Source organism: Alosa pseudoharengus, unplaced genomic scaffold (genome assembly GCF_046254945.1).
Source record: "Alosa pseudoharengus isolate Yale_2024_CS ecotype anadromous, Long Island Sound unplaced genomic scaffold, YU_APseudo_1.1 YU_APseudo_1.1_scf_10, whole genome shotgun sequence".
NCBI lineage: Eukaryota > Metazoa > Chordata > Actinopteri > Clupeiformes > Clupeidae > Alosa > Alosa pseudoharengus.
This window is the reverse complement of record NW_027468565.1, coordinates 20,407,778-20,423,626: the sequence shown is the minus strand read 5'-3', so window position 1 is coordinate 20,423,626 and position 15,849 is coordinate 20,407,778. Positions and strand designations below refer to the sequence as shown.

At 43.1% G+C, this 15,849-nt stretch overlaps 1 protein-coding gene and 40 non-coding genes across 42 annotated transcripts in view; 1 reads left to right on the top strand and 40 right to left on the bottom strand.

The window, feature by feature from the left end:
- LOC143103338 (SH3 domain-containing kinase-binding protein 1) overlaps positions 1-15,849 on the top strand; it is a 113,779-nt gene that overhangs the window by 26,970 nt on the left and 70,960 nt on the right. The window lies entirely within an intron of this gene.
- Positions 29-121, bottom strand: trnai-uau (transfer RNA isoleucine (anticodon UAU)). The gene is given in 2 exon segments: positions 29-64; positions 84-121. It is a non-coding gene; the product is annotated as a tRNA-Ile (tRNA).
- Positions 444-536, bottom strand: trnal-uaa (transfer RNA leucine (anticodon UAA)). The gene is given in 2 exon segments: positions 444-479; positions 499-536. It is a non-coding gene; the product is annotated as a tRNA-Leu (tRNA).
- trnai-uau (transfer RNA isoleucine (anticodon UAU)) lies at positions 662-754 on the bottom strand. Its single transcript is given in 2 exon segments — positions 662-697; positions 717-754. It is a non-coding gene; the product is annotated as a tRNA-Ile (tRNA).
- On the bottom strand, positions 1,075-1,167 carry trnai-uau (transfer RNA isoleucine (anticodon UAU)). Its single transcript is given in 2 exon segments — positions 1,075-1,110; positions 1,130-1,167. It is a non-coding gene; the product is annotated as a tRNA-Ile (tRNA).
- On the bottom strand, positions 1,490-1,582 carry trnai-uau (transfer RNA isoleucine (anticodon UAU)). The gene is given in 2 exon segments: positions 1,490-1,525; positions 1,545-1,582. It is a non-coding gene; the product is annotated as a tRNA-Ile (tRNA).
- Positions 1,708-1,800, bottom strand: trnai-uau (transfer RNA isoleucine (anticodon UAU)). Its single transcript is given in 2 exon segments — positions 1,708-1,743; positions 1,763-1,800. It is a non-coding gene; the product is annotated as a tRNA-Ile (tRNA).
- Positions 2,123-2,215, bottom strand: trnai-uau (transfer RNA isoleucine (anticodon UAU)). The gene is given in 2 exon segments: positions 2,123-2,158; positions 2,178-2,215. It is a non-coding gene; the product is annotated as a tRNA-Ile (tRNA).
- Positions 2,341-2,433, bottom strand: trnai-uau (transfer RNA isoleucine (anticodon UAU)). The gene is given in 2 exon segments: positions 2,341-2,376; positions 2,396-2,433. It is a non-coding gene; the product is annotated as a tRNA-Ile (tRNA).
- On the bottom strand, positions 2,756-2,848 carry trnai-uau (transfer RNA isoleucine (anticodon UAU)). The gene is given in 2 exon segments: positions 2,756-2,791; positions 2,811-2,848. It is a non-coding gene; the product is annotated as a tRNA-Ile (tRNA).
- On the bottom strand, positions 2,974-3,066 carry trnai-uau (transfer RNA isoleucine (anticodon UAU)). Its single transcript is given in 2 exon segments — positions 2,974-3,009; positions 3,029-3,066. It is a non-coding gene; the product is annotated as a tRNA-Ile (tRNA).
- On the bottom strand, positions 3,389-3,481 carry trnai-uau (transfer RNA isoleucine (anticodon UAU)). Its single transcript is given in 2 exon segments — positions 3,389-3,424; positions 3,444-3,481. It is a non-coding gene; the product is annotated as a tRNA-Ile (tRNA).
- On the bottom strand, positions 3,607-3,699 carry trnai-uau (transfer RNA isoleucine (anticodon UAU)). The gene is given in 2 exon segments: positions 3,607-3,642; positions 3,662-3,699. It is a non-coding gene; the product is annotated as a tRNA-Ile (tRNA).
- On the bottom strand, positions 4,022-4,114 carry trnai-uau (transfer RNA isoleucine (anticodon UAU)). The gene is given in 2 exon segments: positions 4,022-4,057; positions 4,077-4,114. It is a non-coding gene; the product is annotated as a tRNA-Ile (tRNA).
- On the bottom strand, positions 4,240-4,332 carry trnai-uau (transfer RNA isoleucine (anticodon UAU)). The gene is given in 2 exon segments: positions 4,240-4,275; positions 4,295-4,332. It is a non-coding gene; the product is annotated as a tRNA-Ile (tRNA).
- On the bottom strand, positions 4,873-4,965 carry trnai-uau (transfer RNA isoleucine (anticodon UAU)). Its single transcript is given in 2 exon segments — positions 4,873-4,908; positions 4,928-4,965. It is a non-coding gene; the product is annotated as a tRNA-Ile (tRNA).
- Positions 5,288-5,380, bottom strand: trnal-uaa (transfer RNA leucine (anticodon UAA)). Its single transcript is given in 2 exon segments — positions 5,288-5,323; positions 5,343-5,380. It is a non-coding gene; the product is annotated as a tRNA-Leu (tRNA).
- trnai-uau (transfer RNA isoleucine (anticodon UAU)) lies at positions 5,506-5,598 on the bottom strand. Its single transcript is given in 2 exon segments — positions 5,506-5,541; positions 5,561-5,598. It is a non-coding gene; the product is annotated as a tRNA-Ile (tRNA).
- Positions 5,919-6,011, bottom strand: trnai-uau (transfer RNA isoleucine (anticodon UAU)). The gene is given in 2 exon segments: positions 5,919-5,954; positions 5,974-6,011. It is a non-coding gene; the product is annotated as a tRNA-Ile (tRNA).
- On the bottom strand, positions 6,332-6,425 carry trnai-uau (transfer RNA isoleucine (anticodon UAU)). Its single transcript is given in 2 exon segments — positions 6,332-6,367; positions 6,387-6,425. It is a non-coding gene; the product is annotated as a tRNA-Ile (tRNA).
- trnai-uau (transfer RNA isoleucine (anticodon UAU)) lies at positions 6,738-6,830 on the bottom strand. Its single transcript is given in 2 exon segments — positions 6,738-6,773; positions 6,793-6,830. It is a non-coding gene; the product is annotated as a tRNA-Ile (tRNA).
- trnai-uau (transfer RNA isoleucine (anticodon UAU)) lies at positions 8,204-8,296 on the bottom strand. Its single transcript is given in 2 exon segments — positions 8,204-8,239; positions 8,259-8,296. It is a non-coding gene; the product is annotated as a tRNA-Ile (tRNA).
- Positions 8,610-8,702, bottom strand: trnai-uau (transfer RNA isoleucine (anticodon UAU)). Its single transcript is given in 2 exon segments — positions 8,610-8,645; positions 8,665-8,702. It is a non-coding gene; the product is annotated as a tRNA-Ile (tRNA).
- trnai-uau (transfer RNA isoleucine (anticodon UAU)) lies at positions 9,234-9,326 on the bottom strand. The gene is given in 2 exon segments: positions 9,234-9,269; positions 9,289-9,326. It is a non-coding gene; the product is annotated as a tRNA-Ile (tRNA).
- On the bottom strand, positions 9,452-9,544 carry trnai-uau (transfer RNA isoleucine (anticodon UAU)). The gene is given in 2 exon segments: positions 9,452-9,487; positions 9,507-9,544. It is a non-coding gene; the product is annotated as a tRNA-Ile (tRNA).
- Positions 9,670-9,762, bottom strand: trnai-uau (transfer RNA isoleucine (anticodon UAU)). The gene is given in 2 exon segments: positions 9,670-9,705; positions 9,725-9,762. It is a non-coding gene; the product is annotated as a tRNA-Ile (tRNA).
- Positions 10,083-10,176, bottom strand: trnai-uau (transfer RNA isoleucine (anticodon UAU)). Its single transcript is given in 2 exon segments — positions 10,083-10,118; positions 10,138-10,176. It is a non-coding gene; the product is annotated as a tRNA-Ile (tRNA).
- Positions 10,489-10,581, bottom strand: trnai-uau (transfer RNA isoleucine (anticodon UAU)). Its single transcript is given in 2 exon segments — positions 10,489-10,524; positions 10,544-10,581. It is a non-coding gene; the product is annotated as a tRNA-Ile (tRNA).
- Positions 11,955-12,047, bottom strand: trnai-uau (transfer RNA isoleucine (anticodon UAU)). Its single transcript is given in 2 exon segments — positions 11,955-11,990; positions 12,010-12,047. It is a non-coding gene; the product is annotated as a tRNA-Ile (tRNA).
- On the bottom strand, positions 12,361-12,453 carry trnai-uau (transfer RNA isoleucine (anticodon UAU)). Its single transcript is given in 2 exon segments — positions 12,361-12,396; positions 12,416-12,453. It is a non-coding gene; the product is annotated as a tRNA-Ile (tRNA).
- On the bottom strand, positions 12,985-13,077 carry trnai-uau (transfer RNA isoleucine (anticodon UAU)). Its single transcript is given in 2 exon segments — positions 12,985-13,020; positions 13,040-13,077. It is a non-coding gene; the product is annotated as a tRNA-Ile (tRNA).
- Positions 13,203-13,295, bottom strand: trnai-uau (transfer RNA isoleucine (anticodon UAU)). The gene is given in 2 exon segments: positions 13,203-13,238; positions 13,258-13,295. It is a non-coding gene; the product is annotated as a tRNA-Ile (tRNA).
- trnai-uau (transfer RNA isoleucine (anticodon UAU)) lies at positions 13,421-13,513 on the bottom strand. The gene is given in 2 exon segments: positions 13,421-13,456; positions 13,476-13,513. It is a non-coding gene; the product is annotated as a tRNA-Ile (tRNA).
- On the bottom strand, positions 13,827-13,919 carry trnai-uau (transfer RNA isoleucine (anticodon UAU)). The gene is given in 2 exon segments: positions 13,827-13,862; positions 13,882-13,919. It is a non-coding gene; the product is annotated as a tRNA-Ile (tRNA).
- Positions 14,045-14,137, bottom strand: trnai-uau (transfer RNA isoleucine (anticodon UAU)). The gene is given in 2 exon segments: positions 14,045-14,080; positions 14,100-14,137. It is a non-coding gene; the product is annotated as a tRNA-Ile (tRNA).
- Positions 14,263-14,355, bottom strand: trnai-uau (transfer RNA isoleucine (anticodon UAU)). Its single transcript is given in 2 exon segments — positions 14,263-14,298; positions 14,318-14,355. It is a non-coding gene; the product is annotated as a tRNA-Ile (tRNA).
- On the bottom strand, positions 14,690-14,782 carry trnai-uau (transfer RNA isoleucine (anticodon UAU)). The gene is given in 2 exon segments: positions 14,690-14,725; positions 14,745-14,782. It is a non-coding gene; the product is annotated as a tRNA-Ile (tRNA).
- trnai-uau (transfer RNA isoleucine (anticodon UAU)) lies at positions 14,908-15,000 on the bottom strand. The gene is given in 2 exon segments: positions 14,908-14,943; positions 14,963-15,000. It is a non-coding gene; the product is annotated as a tRNA-Ile (tRNA).
- Positions 15,317-15,409, bottom strand: trnai-uau (transfer RNA isoleucine (anticodon UAU)). Its single transcript is given in 2 exon segments — positions 15,317-15,352; positions 15,372-15,409. It is a non-coding gene; the product is annotated as a tRNA-Ile (tRNA).
- On the bottom strand, positions 15,535-15,627 carry trnai-uau (transfer RNA isoleucine (anticodon UAU)). The gene is given in 2 exon segments: positions 15,535-15,570; positions 15,590-15,627. It is a non-coding gene; the product is annotated as a tRNA-Ile (tRNA).
- Positions 15,753-15,845, bottom strand: trnai-uau (transfer RNA isoleucine (anticodon UAU)). Its single transcript is given in 2 exon segments — positions 15,753-15,788; positions 15,808-15,845. It is a non-coding gene; the product is annotated as a tRNA-Ile (tRNA).

Genomic DNA, 15,849 nt, shown 5'->3' with positions numbered 1-15,849 from the left:
GAGCCAAAGTAATTTCTTAAAGAGTAGATGCTCCAGGTGAGGCTCGAACTCACAACCTCGGCATTGCTCAGCAGGAACTGTGTTATAAGTACCGCGCGCTAACCGATTGCGCCACTGGAGCCATAAAGAGCGTGTAGTAATACAGAGAGAACAGAGGAGTCATTCAGCACTATTTTCTAGAAATTCTCGTTTCAAAGAAGATGAGCTGAATATGACAGGAGTCAAAGTAATTTCTTAAAAAGTAGATGCTCGAACTCACAAGCTCGGCATTGCTCTGCAGGAACTGTCTTATAAATACCGCGCGCTAACCGATTGCGCCACTGGAAGTGTGTAGTAATACAGACAGAACAGAGGAGTCATTCAGCACTATTTTCTACAAATTCTGGTTTCATTGAAGATGCGCTGAATATGTCAGGAGCCAAAGTAATTTCTTAAAGAGTAGATGCTCCAGGTGAGGCTCGAACTCACAAACTCGGCATTGCTCAGCAGGAACTGTCTTTTAAGTACCGCGCGCTAAGCGATTGCGCCACTGGAGCCATAGGGATTGTGTAATAATACAGACAGAACAGAGGAATCATTCAGCACTATTTTCTACAAATTCTGGTTTCATTGAAGATGAGCTGAATATGTCAGGAGCCAAAGTAATTTCTTAAAGAGTAGATGCTCCAGGTGAGGCTCGAACTCACAACCTCGGCATTGCTCAGCAGGAACTGTCTTATAAGTACCGCGCGCTAACCGATTGCGCCACTGGAGCCATAAATAGCGTGTAGTAATACAGAGAGAACAGAGGAGTCATTCAGCACTATTTTCTAGAAATTCTCGTTTCAAAGAAGATGAGCTGAATATGACAGGTCAAAGTAATTTCTTAAAAAGTAGATGCTCGAACTCACAAGCTCGGCATTGCTCTGCAGGAACTGTCTTATAAGTACCGCGCGCTAACCGATTGCGCCACTGGAAGTGTGTAGTAATACAGACAGAACAGAGGAGTCATTCAGCACTATTTTCTACAAATTCTGGTTTCATTGAAGATGCGCTGAATATGTCAGGAGCCAAAGTAATTTCTTAAAGAGTAGATGCTCCAGGTGAGGCTCGAACTCACAACCTCGGCATTGCTCAGCAGGAACTGTCTTATAAGTACCGCGCGCTAACCGATTGCGCCACTGGAGCCATAGGTATTGTGTAGTAATACAGACAGAACAGAGGAATCATTTAGCACTATTTTCTACAAATTCTGGTTTCATTGAAGATGAGCTGAATATGTCAGGAGCCAAAGTAATTTCTTAAAAAGTAGATGCTCGAACTCACAAGCTCGGCATTGCTCTGCAGGAACTGTCTTATAAGTACCGCGCGCTAACCGATTGCGCCACTGGAAGTGTGTAGTAATACAGACAGAACAGAGGAGTCATTCAGCACTATTTTCTACAAATTCTGGTTTCATTGAAGATGCGCTGAATATGTCAGGAGCCAAAGTAATTTCTTAAAGAGTAGATGCTCCAGGTGAGGCTCGAACTCAAAACCTCGGCATTGCTCAGCAGGAACTGTCTTATAAGTACCGCGCGCTAACCGATTGCGCCACTGGAGCCATAGGTATTGTGTAGTAATACAGACAGAACAGAGGAATCATTTAGCACTATTTTCTACAAATTCTGGTTTCATTGAAGATGAGCTGAATATGTCAGGAGCCAAAGTAATTTCTTAAAGAGTAGATGCTCCAGGTGAGGCTCGAACTCACAACCTCGGCATTGCTCAGCAGGAACTGTGTTATAAGTACCGCGCGCTAACCGATTGCGCCACTGGAGCCATAAAGAGCGTGTAGTAATACAGAGAGAACAGAGGAGTCATTCAGCACTATTTTCTAGAAATTCTCGTTTCAAAGAAGATGAGCTGAATATGACAGGAGTCAAAGTAATTTCTTAAAAAGTAGATGCTCGAACTCACAAGCTCGGCATTGCTCTGCAGGAACTGTCTTATAAATACCGCGCGCTAACCGATTGCGCCACTGGAAGTGTGTAGTAATACAGACAGAACAGAGGAGTCATTCAGCACTATTTTCTACAAATTCTGGTTTCATTGAAGATGCGCTGAATATGTCAGGAGCCAAAGTAATTTCTTAAAGAGTAGATGCTCCAGGTGAGGCTCGAACTCACAAACTCGGCATTGCTCAGCAGGAACTGTCTTATAAGTACCGCGCGCTAAGCGATTGCGCCACTGGAGCCATAGGGATTGTGTAATAATACAGACAGAACAGAGGAATCATTCAGCACTATTTTCTACAAATTCTGGTTTCATTGAAGATGAGCTGAATATGTCAGGAGCCAAAGTAATTTCTTAAAGAGTAGATGCTCCAGGTGAGGCTCGAACTCACAACCTCGGCATTGCTCAGCAGGAACTGTCTTATAAGTACCGCGCGCTAACCGATTGCGCCACTGGAGCCATAGGTATTGTGTAGTAATACAGACAGAACAGAGGAATCATTTAGCACTATTTTCTACAAATTCTGGTTTCATTGAAGATGAGCTGAATATGTCAGGAGCCAAAGTAATTTCTTAAAAAGTAGATGCTCGAACTCACAAGCTCGGCATTGCTCTGCAGGAACTGTCTTATAAGTACCGCGCGCTAACCGATTGCGCCACTGGAAGTGTGTAGTAATACAGACAGAACAGAGGAGTCATTCAGCACTATTTTCTACAAATTCTGGTTTCATTGAAGATGCGCTGAATATGTCAGGAGCCAAAGTAATTTCTTAAAGAGTAGATGCTCCAGGTGAGGCTCGAACTCACAAACTCGGCATTGCTCAGCAGGAACTGTCTTATAAGTACCGCGCGCTAAGCGATTGCGCCACTGGAGCCATAGGGATTGTGTAATAATACAGACAGAACAGAGGAATCATTCAGCACTATTTTCTACAAATTCTGGTTTCATTGAAGATGAGCTGAATATGTCAGGAGCCAAAGTAATTTCTTAAAGAGTAGATGCTCCAGGTGAGGCTCGAACTCACAACCTCGGCATTGCTCAGCAGGAACTGTCTTATAAGTACCGCGCGCTAACCGATTGCGCCACTGGAGCCATAGGTATTGTGTAGTAATACAGACAGAACAGAGGAATCATTTAGCACTATTTTCTACAAATTCTGGTTTCATTGAAGATGAGCTGAATATGTCAGGAGCCAAAGTAATTTCTTAAAAAGTAGATGCTCGAACTCACAAGCTCGGCATTGCTCTGCAGGAACTGTCTTATAAGTACCGCGCGCTAACCGATTGCGCCACTGGAAGTGTGTAGTAATACAGACAGAACAGAGGAGTCATTCAGCACTATTTTCTACAAATTCTGGTTTCATTGAAGATGCGCTGAATATGTCAGGAGCCAAAGTAATTTCTTAAAGAGTAGATGCTCCAGGTGAGGCTCGAACTCAAAACCTCGGCATTGCTCAGCAGGAACTGTCTTATAAGTACCGCGCGCTAACCGATTGCGCCACTGGAGCCATAGGTATTGTGTAGTAATACAGACAGAACAGAGGAATCATTTAGCACTATTTTCTACAAATTCTGGTTTCATTGAAGATGAGCTGAATATGTCAGGAGCCAAAGTAATTTCTTAAAGAGTAGATGCTCCAGGTGAGGCTCGAACTCACAACCTCGGCATTGCTCAGCAGGAACTGTGTTATAAGTACCGCGCGCTAACCGATTGCGCCACTGGAGCCATAAAGAGCGTGTAGTAATACAGAGAGAACAGAGGAGTCATTCAGCACTATTTTCTAGAAATTCTCGTTTCAAAGAAGATGAGCTGAATATGACAGGAGTCAAAGTAATTTCTTAAAAAGTAGATGCTCGAACTCACAAGCTCGGCATTGCTCTGCAGGAACTGTCTTATAAATACCGCGCGCTAACCGATTGCGCCACTGGAAGTGTGTAGTAATACAGACAGAACAGAGGAGTCATTCAGCACTATTTTCTACAAATTCTGGTTTCATTGAAGATGCGCTGAATATGTCAGGAGCCAAAGTAATTTCTTAAAGAGTAGATGCTCCAGGTGAGGCTCGAACTCACAAACTCGGCATTGCTCAGCAGGAACTGTCTTATAAGTACCGCGCGCTAAGCGATTGCGCCACTGGAGCCATAGGGATTGTGTAATAATACAGACAGAACAGAGGAATCATTCAGCACTATTTTCTACAAATTCTGGTTTCATTGAAGATGAGCTGAATATGTCAGGAGCCAAAGTAATTTCTTAAAGAGTAGATGCTCCAGGTGAGGCTCGAACTCACAACCTCGGCATTGCTCAGCAGGAACTGTCTTATAAGTACCGCGCGCTAACCGATTGCGCCACTGGAGCCATAGGTATTGTGTAGTAATACAGACAGAACAGAGGAATCATTTAGCACTATTTTCTACAAATTCTGGTTTCATTGAAGATGAGCTGAATATGTCAGGAGCCAAAGTAATTTCTTAAAAAGTAGATGCTCGAACTCACAAGCTCGGCATTGCTCTGCAGGAACTGTCTTATAAGTACCGCGCGCTAACCGATTGCGCCACTGGAAGTGTGTAGTAATACAGACAGAACAGAGGAGTCATTCAGCACTATTTTCTACAAATTCTGGTTTCATTGAAGATGCGCTGAATATGTCAGGAGCCAAAGTAATTTCTTAAAGAGTAGATGCTCCAGGTGAGGCTCGAACTTAAAACCTCGGCATTGCTCAGCAGGAACTGTCTTATAAGTACCGCGCGCTAACCGATTGCGCCACTGGAGCCATAGGTATTGTGTAGTAATACAGACAGAACAGAGGAATCATTTAGCACTATTTTCTACAAATTCTGGTTTCATTGAAGATGAGCTGAATATGTCAGGAGCCAAAGTAATTTCTTAAAGAGTAGATGCTCCAGGTGAGGCTCGAACTCACAACCTCGGCATTGCTCAGCAGGAACTGTGTTATAAGTACCGCGCGCTAACCGATTGCGCCACTGGAGCCATAAAGAGCGTGTAGTAATACAGAGAGAACAGAGGAGTCATTCAGCACTATTTTCTAGAAATTCTCGTTTCAAAGAAGATGAGCTGAATATGACAGGAGTCAAAGTAATTTCTTAAAAAGTAGATGCTCGAACTCACAAGCTCGGCATTGCTCTGCAGGAACTGTCTTATAAATACCGCGCGCTAACCGATTGCGCCACTGGAAGTGTGTAGTAATACAGACAGAACAGAGGAGTCATTCAGCACTATTTTCTACAAATTCTGGTTTCATTGAAGATGCGCTGAATATGTCAGGAGCCAAAGTAATTTCTTAAAGAGTAGATGCTCCAGGTGAGGCTCGAACTCACAAACTCGGCATTGCTCAGCAGGAACTGTCTTTTAAGTACCGCGCGCTAAGCGATTGCGCCACTGGAGCCATAGGGATTGTGTAATAATACAGACAGAACAGAGGAATCATTCAGCACTATTTTCTACAAATTCTGGTTTCATTGAAGATGAGCTGAATATGTCAGGAGCCAAAGTAATTTCTTAAAGAGTAGATGCTCCAGGTGAGGCTCGAACTCACAACCTCGGCATTGCTCAGCAGGAACTGTCTTATAAGTACCGCGCGCTAACCGATTGCGCCACTGGAGCCATAAATAGCGTGTAGTAATACAGAGAGAACAGAGGAGTCATTCAGCACTATTTTCTAGAAATTCTCGTTTCAAAGAAGATGAGCTGAATATGACAGGTCAAAGTAATTTCTTAAAAAGTAGATGCTCGAACTCACAAGCTCGGCATTGCTCTGCAGGAACTGTCTTATAAGTACCGCGCGCTAACCGATTGCGCCACTGGAAGTGTGTAGTAATACAGACAGAACAGAGGAGTCATTCAGCACTATTTTCTACAAATTCTGGTTTCATTGAAGATGCGCTGAATATGTCAGGAGCCAAAGTAATTTCTTAAAGAGTAGATGCTCCAGGTGAGGCTCGAACTCACAACCTCGGCATTGCTCAGCAGGAACTGTCTTATAAGTACCGCGCGCTAACCGATTGCGCCACTGGAGCCATAAATAGCGTGTAGTAATACAGAGAGAACAGAGGAGTCATTCAGCACTATTTTCTAGAAATTCTCGTTTCAAAGAAGATGAGCTGAATATGACAGGTCAAAGTAATTTCTTAAAAAGTAGATGCTCGAACTCACAAGCTCGGCATTGCTCTGCAGGAACTGTCTTATAAGTACCGCGCGCTAACCGATTGCGCCACTGGAAGTGTGTAGTAATACAGACAGAACAGAGGAGTCATTCAGCACTATTTTCTACAAATTCTGGTTTCATTGAAGATGAGCTGAATATGTCAGGAGCCAAAGTAATTTCTTAAAGAGTAGATGCTCCAGGTGAGGCTCGAACTCACAACCTCGGCATTGCTCAGCAGGAACTGTCTTATAAGTACCGCGCGCTAACCGATTGCGCCACTGGAAGTGTGTAGTAATACAGACAGAACAGAGGAGTCATTCAGCACTATTTTCTACAAATTCTGGTTTCATTGAAGATGAGCTGAATATTTCAGGAGCCAAAGTAATTTCTTAAAGAGTAGATGCTCGATGTCACAACTTCGGCATTGCTCTGCAGGAACTGTCTTATAAGTATCGCGCGCTAACCGATTGCGCCACTGGAAGTGTGTAGTAATACAGACAGAACAGAGGAGTCATTCAGCAGTATTTTCTACAAATTCTGGTTTCATTGAAGATGAGCTGAATATGTCAGGAGCCAAAGTAATTTCTTAAAGAGTAGATGCTCCAGGTGAGGCTCGAACTCACAACCTCGGCATTGCTCAGCAGGAACTGTCTTATAAGTACCGCGCGCTAACCGATTGCGCCACTGGAGCCATAGGGATTGTGTAGTAATACAGACAGAACAGAGGAATCATTCAGCACTATTTTCTAGAAATTCTCGTTTCAACGAAGATGAGCTGAATATGACAGGAGTCAAAGTAATTTCTTAAAAAGTAGGTGCTCGAACTCACAACCTCGGCATTGCTCTGCAGGAACTGTCTTATAAGTACCGCGCGCTAACCGATTGCGCCACTGGAAGTGTGTAGTAATACAGACAGAACAGAGGAGTCATTCAGCCAGGGGCGTAGCACCAAATTCTGGGCCCTATGCACAAGTGGTGGCCATGGTCCCCCCCCCAACCAACCAACCAACCACCGGCTGTAAGCATGAAGCATGAGGTTCACAACTAACTAGGCCTACTATGTAATCACACATTGAATTAATCTAACAACTCTTATATGTACTGTATAACAGAAAATAATCTTATTACCCAAGACTTCACTGAATTTCTTATGTTTAAAGAATGTTAAAAAGCTAGAACATGAAATGAATGAAAACACTTTTGGCTGAGAGAACAGCTATCTATACAAATTGAACACTTTTGGCTGAGAACAGCTATCTATAGCTGAGTGTGATGCGTTTCACAAGTTAGCTTTGCTACTAATTTGACAGCCTTTCCTCATGAACCTATATAACATTGAGCCTACTAAGTTAAGCTATTAGCTCATAATAATTTTCGGATTAGTAGGCTATTGAAATGTTGTGGTAGGCTATAAACCAGGCATCATGTTATTTCTAATTTTGTGTTAATGCTGTTTTAGCACTGATAATCACGGATTCGCGGTGGTATTGAATTGTTTTGTAACCTTCAGGAGTTCATTTCATTTGTAGACTATTGCTTTCACATTGGGCTCACCTTTCTTGGGAAAGAAGGCTGTTAACACTTGTTTTGCCTCATTTCTTTTTTTCTCCCTTTCTTGCCTCTCTTTTCTTTTCTGGGAACCGGATTTAGCTTTCTTAGACACCGTGACCGTCTGCATTGCCGCTTCGGCAGAATGAAGGCTAGGCCTACTTCAAAAATGCACCTAGCAGGGGAAGGCCGACTGAACCATTTCGTGCAAGGGAGAGGGTGCCTGCCCTCAAACAATGTTGGCTTGGACACAATTTAATACATCAATCAACTGATGCATTTACCCGAAATATTTGCATCTATATTAGTTAATAATATTTATTAAGATCTTTAAATTAAGGAAATTATTTATTATTAAGGAAAATAAAATTCAACTCCTTAGGGGCCCGGGTCATTTATTCCCACTTGTCCCCCCACTACGACGCCCTTGCATTCAGCACTATTTTCTACAAATTCTGGTTTCATTGAAGATGAGCTGAATATGTCAGGAGCCAAAGTAATTTCTTAAAGAGTAGATGCTCCAGGTGAGGCTCGAACTCACAACCTCGGCATTGCTCAGGAGGAACTGTCTTATAAGTACCACACGCTAACTGATTGCGCCACTGGAGCCATAGGGATTGAGTAGTAATACAGACAGAACAGAGGAATCATTCAGCACTATTTTCTCGTTTCAACAAAGATGAGCTGAATATGACAGGAGTCAAAGTAATTTCTTAAAAAGTAGATGCTCGAACTCACAACCTCGGCATTGCTCTGCAGGAACTGTCTTATAAGTACCGCGCGCTAACCGATTGCGCCACTGGAAGTGTGTAGTAATACAGACAGAACAGAGGAGTCATTCAGCACTATTTTCTACAAATTCTGGTTTCATTGAAGATGCGCTGAATATGTCAGGAGCCAAAGTAATTTCTTAAAGAGTAGATGCTCTAGGTGAGGCTTGAACTCACAACCTCAGCATTGCTCAGCAGGAACAGTCTTATAAGTACCGCGCGCTAACCGATTGCGCCACTGGAGCCGTAGGGATTGTGTAGTAATACAGACAGAACAGAGGAATCATTCAGCACTATTTTCTACAAATTCTGGTTTCATTGAAGATGCGCTGAATATGTCAGGAGCCAAAGTAATTTCTTAAAGAGTAGATGCTCTAGGTGAGGCTTGAACTCACAACCTCAGCATTGCTCAGCAGGAACTGTCTTATAAGTACCACGCTCTAACCGATTGCGCCACTGGAGCCATAGGGATTGAGTAGTAATACAGACAGAACAGAGGAATCATTCAGCACTATTTTCTCGTTTCAACGAAGATGAGCTGAATATGACAGGATTCAAAGTAATTTCTTAAAAAGTAGATGCTCGAACTCACAACCTCGGCATTGCTCTGCAGGAACTGTCTTATAAGAACCGCGCGCTAACCGATTGCGCCACTGGAAGTGTGTAGTAATACAGACAGAACAGAGGAGTCATTCAGCACTATTTTCTACAAACTCTGGTTTCATTGAAGATGCGCTGAATATGTCAGGAGCCAAAGTAATTTCTTAACGAGTAGATGCTCCAGGTGAGGCTCGAACTCACAACCTCGGCATTGCTCAGCAGGAACTGTCTTATAAGTACCGCGGGCTAACCGATTGCGCCACTGGAGCCATAGGGATTGTGTAGTAATACAGACAGAACAGAGGAATCATTCAGCACTATTTTCTACAAATTCTGGTTTCATTGAAGATGCGCTGAATATGTCAGGAGCCAAAGTAATTTCTTAAAGAGTAGATGCTCTAGGTGAGGCTTGAACTCACAACCTCAGCATTGCTCAGCAGGAACAGTCTTATAAGTACCGCGCGCTAACCGATTGCGCCACTGGAGCCGTAGGGATTGTGTAGTAATACAGACAGAACAGAGGAATCATTCAGCACTATTTTCTACAAATTCTGGTTTCATTGAAGATGCGCTGAATATGTCAGGAGCCAAAGTAATTTCTTAAAGAGTAGATGCTCCAGGTGAGGCTCGAACTCACAACCTCGGCATTGCTCAGCAGGAACTGTCTTATAAGTACCGCGCGCTAACCGATTGCGCCACTGGAGCCATAAATAGCGTGTAGTAATACAGAGAGAACAGAGGAGTCATTCAGCACTATTTTCTAGAAATTCTCGTTTCAAAGAAGATGAGCTGAATATGACAGGTCAAAGTAATTTCTTAAAAAGTAGATGCTCGAACTCACAAGCTCGGCATTGCTCTGCAGGAACTGTCTTATAAGTACCGCGCGCTAACCGATTGCGCCACTGGAAGTGTGTAGTAATACAGACAGAACAGAGGAGTCATTCAGCACTATTTTCTACAAATTCTGGTTTCATTGAAGATGCGCTGAATATGTCAGGAGCCAAAGTAATTTCTTAAAGAGTAGATGCTCCAGGTGAGGCTCGAACTCACAACCTCGGCATTGCTCAGCAGGAACTGTCTTATAAGTACCGCGCGCTAACCGATTGCGCCACTGGAAGTGTGTAGTAATACAGACAGAACAGAGGAGTCATTCAGCACTATTTTCTACAAATTCTGGTTTCATTGAAGATGAGCTGAATATTTCAGGAGCCAAAGTAATTTCTTAAAGAGTAGATGCTCGATGTCACAACTTCGGCATTGCTCTGCAGGAACTGTCTTATAAGTATCGCGCGCTAACCGATTGCGCCACTGGAAGTGTGTAGTAATACAGACAGAACAGAGGAGTCATTCAGCAGTATTTTCTACAAATTCTGGTTTCATTGAAGATGAGCTGAATATGTCAGGAGCCAAAGTAATTTCTTAAAGAGTAGATGCTCCAGGTGAGGCTCGAACTCACAACCTCGGCATTGCTCAGCAGGAACTGTCTTATAAGTACCGCGCGCTAACCGATTGCGCCACTGGAGCCATAGGGATTGTGTAGTAATACAGACAGAACAGAGGAATCATTCAGCACTATTTTCTAGAAATTCTCGTTTCAACGAAGATGAGCTGAATATGACAGGAGTCAAAGTAATTTCTTAAAAAGTAGGTGCTCGAACTCACAACCTCGGCATTGCTCTGCAGGAACTGTCTTATAAGTACCGCGCGCTAACCGATTGCGCCACTGGAAGTGTGTAGTAATACAGACAGAACAGAGGAGTCATTCAGCCAGGGGCGTAGCACCAAATTCTGGGCCCTATGCACAAGTGGTGGCCATGGTCCCCCCCCCAACCAACCAACCAACCACCGGCTGTAAGCATGAAGCATGAGGTTCACAACTAACTAGGCCTACTATGTAATCACACATTGAATTAATCTAACAACTCTTATATGTACTGTATAACAGAAAATAATCTTATTACCCAAGACTTCACTGAATTTCTTATGTTTAAAGAATGTTAAAAAGCTAGAACATGAAATGAATGAAAACACTTTTGGCTGAGAGAACAGCTATCTATACAAATTGAACACTTTTGGCTGAGAACAGCTATCTATAGCTGAGTGTGATGCGTTTCACAAGTTAGCTTTGCTACTAATTTGACAGCCTTTCCTCATGAACCTATATAACATTGAGCCTACTAAGTTAAGCTATTAGCTCATAATAATTTTCGGATTAGTAGGCTATTGAAATGTTGTGGTAGGCTATAAACCAGGCATCATGTTATTTCTAATTTTGTGTTAATGCTGTTTTAGCACTGATAATCACGGATTCGCGGTGGTATTGAATTGTTTTGTAACCTTCAGGAGTTCATTTCATTTGTAGACTATTGCTTTCACATTGGGCTCACCTTTCTTGGGAAAGAAGGCTGTTAACACTTGTTTTGCCTCATTTCTTTTTTTCTCCCTTTCTTGCCTCTCTTTTCTTTTCTGGGAACCGGATTTAGCTTTCTTAGACACCGTGACCGTCTGCATTGCCGCTTCGGCAGAATGAAGGCTAGGCCTACTTCAAAAATGCACCTAGCAGGGGAAGGCCGACTGAACCATTTCGTGCAAGGGAGAGGGTGCCTGCCCTCAAACAATGTTGGCTTGGACACAATTTAATACATCAATCAACTGATGCATTTACCCGAAATATTTGCATCTATATTAGTTAATAATATTTATTAAGATCTTTAAATTAAGGAAATTATTTATTATTAAGGAAAATAAAATTCAACTCCTTAGGGGCCCGGGTCATTTATTCCCACTTGTCCCCCCACTACGACGCCCTTGCATTCAGCACTATTTTCTACAAATTCTGGTTTCATTGAAGATGAGCTGAATATGTCAGGAGCCAAAGTAATTTCTTAAAGAGTAGATGCTCCAGGTGAGGCTCGAACTCACAACCTCGGCATTGCTCAGGAGGAACTGTCTTATAAGTACCACACGCTAACTGATTGCGCCACTGGAGCCATAGGGATTGAGTAGTAATACAGACAGAACAGAGGAATCATTCAGCACTATTTTCTCGTTTCAACAAAGATGAGCTGAATATGACAGGAGTCAAAGTAATTTCTTAAAAAGTAGATGCTCGAACTCACAACCTCGGCATTGCTCTGCAGGAACTGTCTTATAAGTACCGCGCGCTAACCGATTGCGCCACTGGAAGTGTGTAGTAATACAGACAGAACAGAGGAGTCATTCAGCACTATTTTCTACAAATTCTGGTTTCATTGAAGATGCGCTGAATATGTCAGGAGCCAAAGTAATTTCTTAAAGAGTAGATGCTCTAGGTGAGGCTTGAACTCACAACCTCAGCATTGCTCAGCAGGAACAGTCTTATAAGTACCGCGCGCTAACCGATTGCGCCACTGGAGCCGTAGGGATTGTGTAGTAATACAGACAGAACAGAGGAATCATTCAGCACTATTTTCTACAAATTCTGGTTTCATTGAAGATGCGCTGAATATGTCAGGAGCCAAAGTAATTTCTTAAAGAGTAGATGCTCTAGGTGAGGCTTGAACTCACAACCTCAGCATTGCTCAGCAGGAACTGTCTTATAAGTACCACGCTCTAACCGATTGCGCCACTGGAGCCATAGGGATTGAGTAGTAATACAGACAGAACAGAGGAATCATTCAGCACTATTTTCTCGTTTCAACGAAGATGAGCTGAATATGACAGGATTCAAAGTAATTTCTTAAAAAGTAGATGCTCGAACTCACAACCTCGGCATTGCTCTGCAGGAACTGTCTTATAAGAACCGCGCGCTAACCGATTGCGCCACTGGAAGTGTGTAGTAATACAGACAGAACAGAGGAGTCATTCAGCACTATTTTCTACAAACTCTGGTTTCATTGAAGATGCGCTGAATATGTCAGGAGCCAAAGTAATTTCTTAACGAGTAGATGCTCCAGGTGAGGCTCGAACTCACAACCTCGGCATTGCTCAGCAGGAACTGTCTTATAAGTACCGCGGGCTAACCGATTGCGCCACTGGAGCCATAGGGATTGTGTAGTAATACAGACAGAACAGAGGAATCATTCAGCACTATTTTCTACAAATTCTGGTTTCATTGAAGATGCGCTGAATATGTCAGGAGCCAAAGTAATTTCTTAAAGAGTAGATGCTCTAGGTGAGGCTTGAACTCACAACCTCAGCATTGCTCAGCAGGAACAGTCTTATAAGTACCGCGCGCTAACCGATTGCGCCACTGGAGCCGTAGGGATTGTGTAGTAATACAGACAGAACAGAGGAATCATTCAGCACTATTTTCTACAAATTCTGGTTTCATTGAAGATGCGCTGAATATGTCAGGAGCCAAAGTAATTTCTTAAAGAGTAGATGCTCTAGGTGAGGCTTGAACTCACAACCTCAGCATTGCTCAGCAGGAACTGTCTTATAAGTACCACGCGCTAACCGATTGCGCCACTGGAGCCATAGGGATTGAGTAGTAATACAGACAGAACAGAGGAATCATTCAGCACTATTTTCTCGTTTCAACGAAGATGAGCTGAATATGACAGGATTCAAAGTAATTTCTTAAAAAGTAGATGCTCGAACTCACAACCTCGGCATTGCTCTGCAGGAACTGTCTTATAAGAACCGCGCGCTAACCGATTGCGCCACTGGAAGTGTGTAGTAATACAGAAAGAACAGAGGAGTCATTCAGCACTATTTTCTACAAACTCTGGTTTCATTGAAGATGCGCTGAATATGTCAGGAGCCAAAGTAATTTCTTAACGAGTAGATGCTCCAGGTGAGGCTCGAACTCACAACCTCGGCATTGCTCAGCAGGAACTGTCTTATAAGTACCGCGCGCTAACCGATTGCGCCACTGGAGCCATAGGGATTGTGTAGTAATACAGACAGAACAGAGGAATCATTCAGCACTATTTTCTACAAATTCTGGTTTCATTGAAGATGCGCTGAATATGTCAGGAGCCAAAGTAATTTCTTAAAGAGTAGATGCTCTAGGTGAGGCTTGAACTCACAACCTCAGCATTGCTCAGCAGGAACAGTCTTATAAGTACCGCGCGCTAACCGATTGCGCCACTGGAGCCGTAGGGATTGTGTAGTAATACAGACAGAACAGAGGAATCATTCAGCACTATTTTCTACAAATTCTGGTTTCATTGAAGATGCGCTGAATATGTCAGGAGCCAAAGTAATTTCTTAAAGAGTAGATGCTCTAGGTGAGGCTTGAACTCACAACCTCAGCATTGCTCAGCAGGAACTGTCTTATAAGTACCGCGCGCTAACCGATTGCGCCACTGGAGCCGTAGGGATTGTGTAGTAATACAGACAGAACAGAGGAATCATTCAGCACTATTTTCTACAAATTCTGGTTTCATTGAAGATGAGCGGAATATGTCAGGAGCCAAAGTAATTTCTTAAAGAGTAGATGCTCCAGGTGAGGCTTGAACTCACAACCTCGGCATTGCTCTGCAGGAACTGTCTTATAAGTACCGCGGGCTAAGCGATTGCGCCACTGGAAGTGTGTAGTAACACAGACAGAACAGAGGAGTCATTCAGCACTATTTTCTACAAATTCTGGTTTCATTGAAGATGAGCTGAATATGTCAGGAGCCAAAGTAATTTCTTAAAGAGTAGATGCTCCAGGTGAGGCTCGAACTCACAACCTCGGCATTGCTCAGCAGGAACTGTCTTATAAGTACCGCGCGCTAACCGATTGCGCCACTGGAGCCATAGGGACTGTGTAGTAATACAGACAGAACAGAGGAATCATTCAGCACTATTTTCTACAAATTCTGGTTTCATTGAAGATGAGCTGAATATGTCAGGAGCCAAAGTAATTTCTTAAAGAGTAGATGCTCCAGGTGAGGCTCGAACTCACAACCTCGGCATTGCTCAGCAGGAACTGTCTTATAAGTACCGCGCGCTAACCGATTGCGCCACTGGAGCCATAAAGTAGTAATACAGAGAGAACAGAGGAGTCATTCAGCACTATTTTCTAGAAATTCTCGTTTCAAAGAAGATGAGCTGAATATGACAGGAGTCAAAGTAATTTCTTAAAAAGTAGATGCTCGAACTCACAACCTCGGCATTGCTCTGCAGGAACTGTCTTATAAGTACCGCGCGCTAACCGATTGTGCCACTGGAAGTGTGTAGTAATACAGACAGAACAGAGGAGTCATTCAGCACTATTTTCTACAAATTCTGGTTTCATTGAAGATGCGCTGAATATGTCAGGAGCCAAAGTAATTTCTTAAAGAGTAGATGCTCTAGGTGAGGCTTGAACTCACAACCTCAGCATTGCTCAGCAGGAACTGTCTTATAAGTACCGCGCGCTAACCGATTGCGCCACTGGAGCCGTAGGGATTGTGTAGTAATACAGACAGAACAGAGGAATCATTCAGCACTATTTTCTACAAATTCTGGTTTCATTGAAGATGCGCTGAATATGTCAGGAGCCAAAGTAATTTCTTAAAGAGTAGATGCTCTAGGTGAGGCTTGAACTCACAACCTCAGCATTGCTCAGCAGGAACTGTCTTATAAGTACCGCGCGCTAACCGATTGCGCCACTGGAGCCGTAGGGATTGTGTAGTAATACAGACAGAACAGAGGAATCATTCAGCACTATTTTCTACAAATTCTGGTTTCATTGAAGATGCGCTGAATATGTCAGGAGCCAAAGTAATTTCTTAAAGAGTAGATGCTCTAGGTGAGGCTTGAACTCACAACCTCAGCATTGCTCAGCAGGAACTGTCTTATAAGTACCGCGCGCTAACCGATTGCGCCACTGGAGCCGTA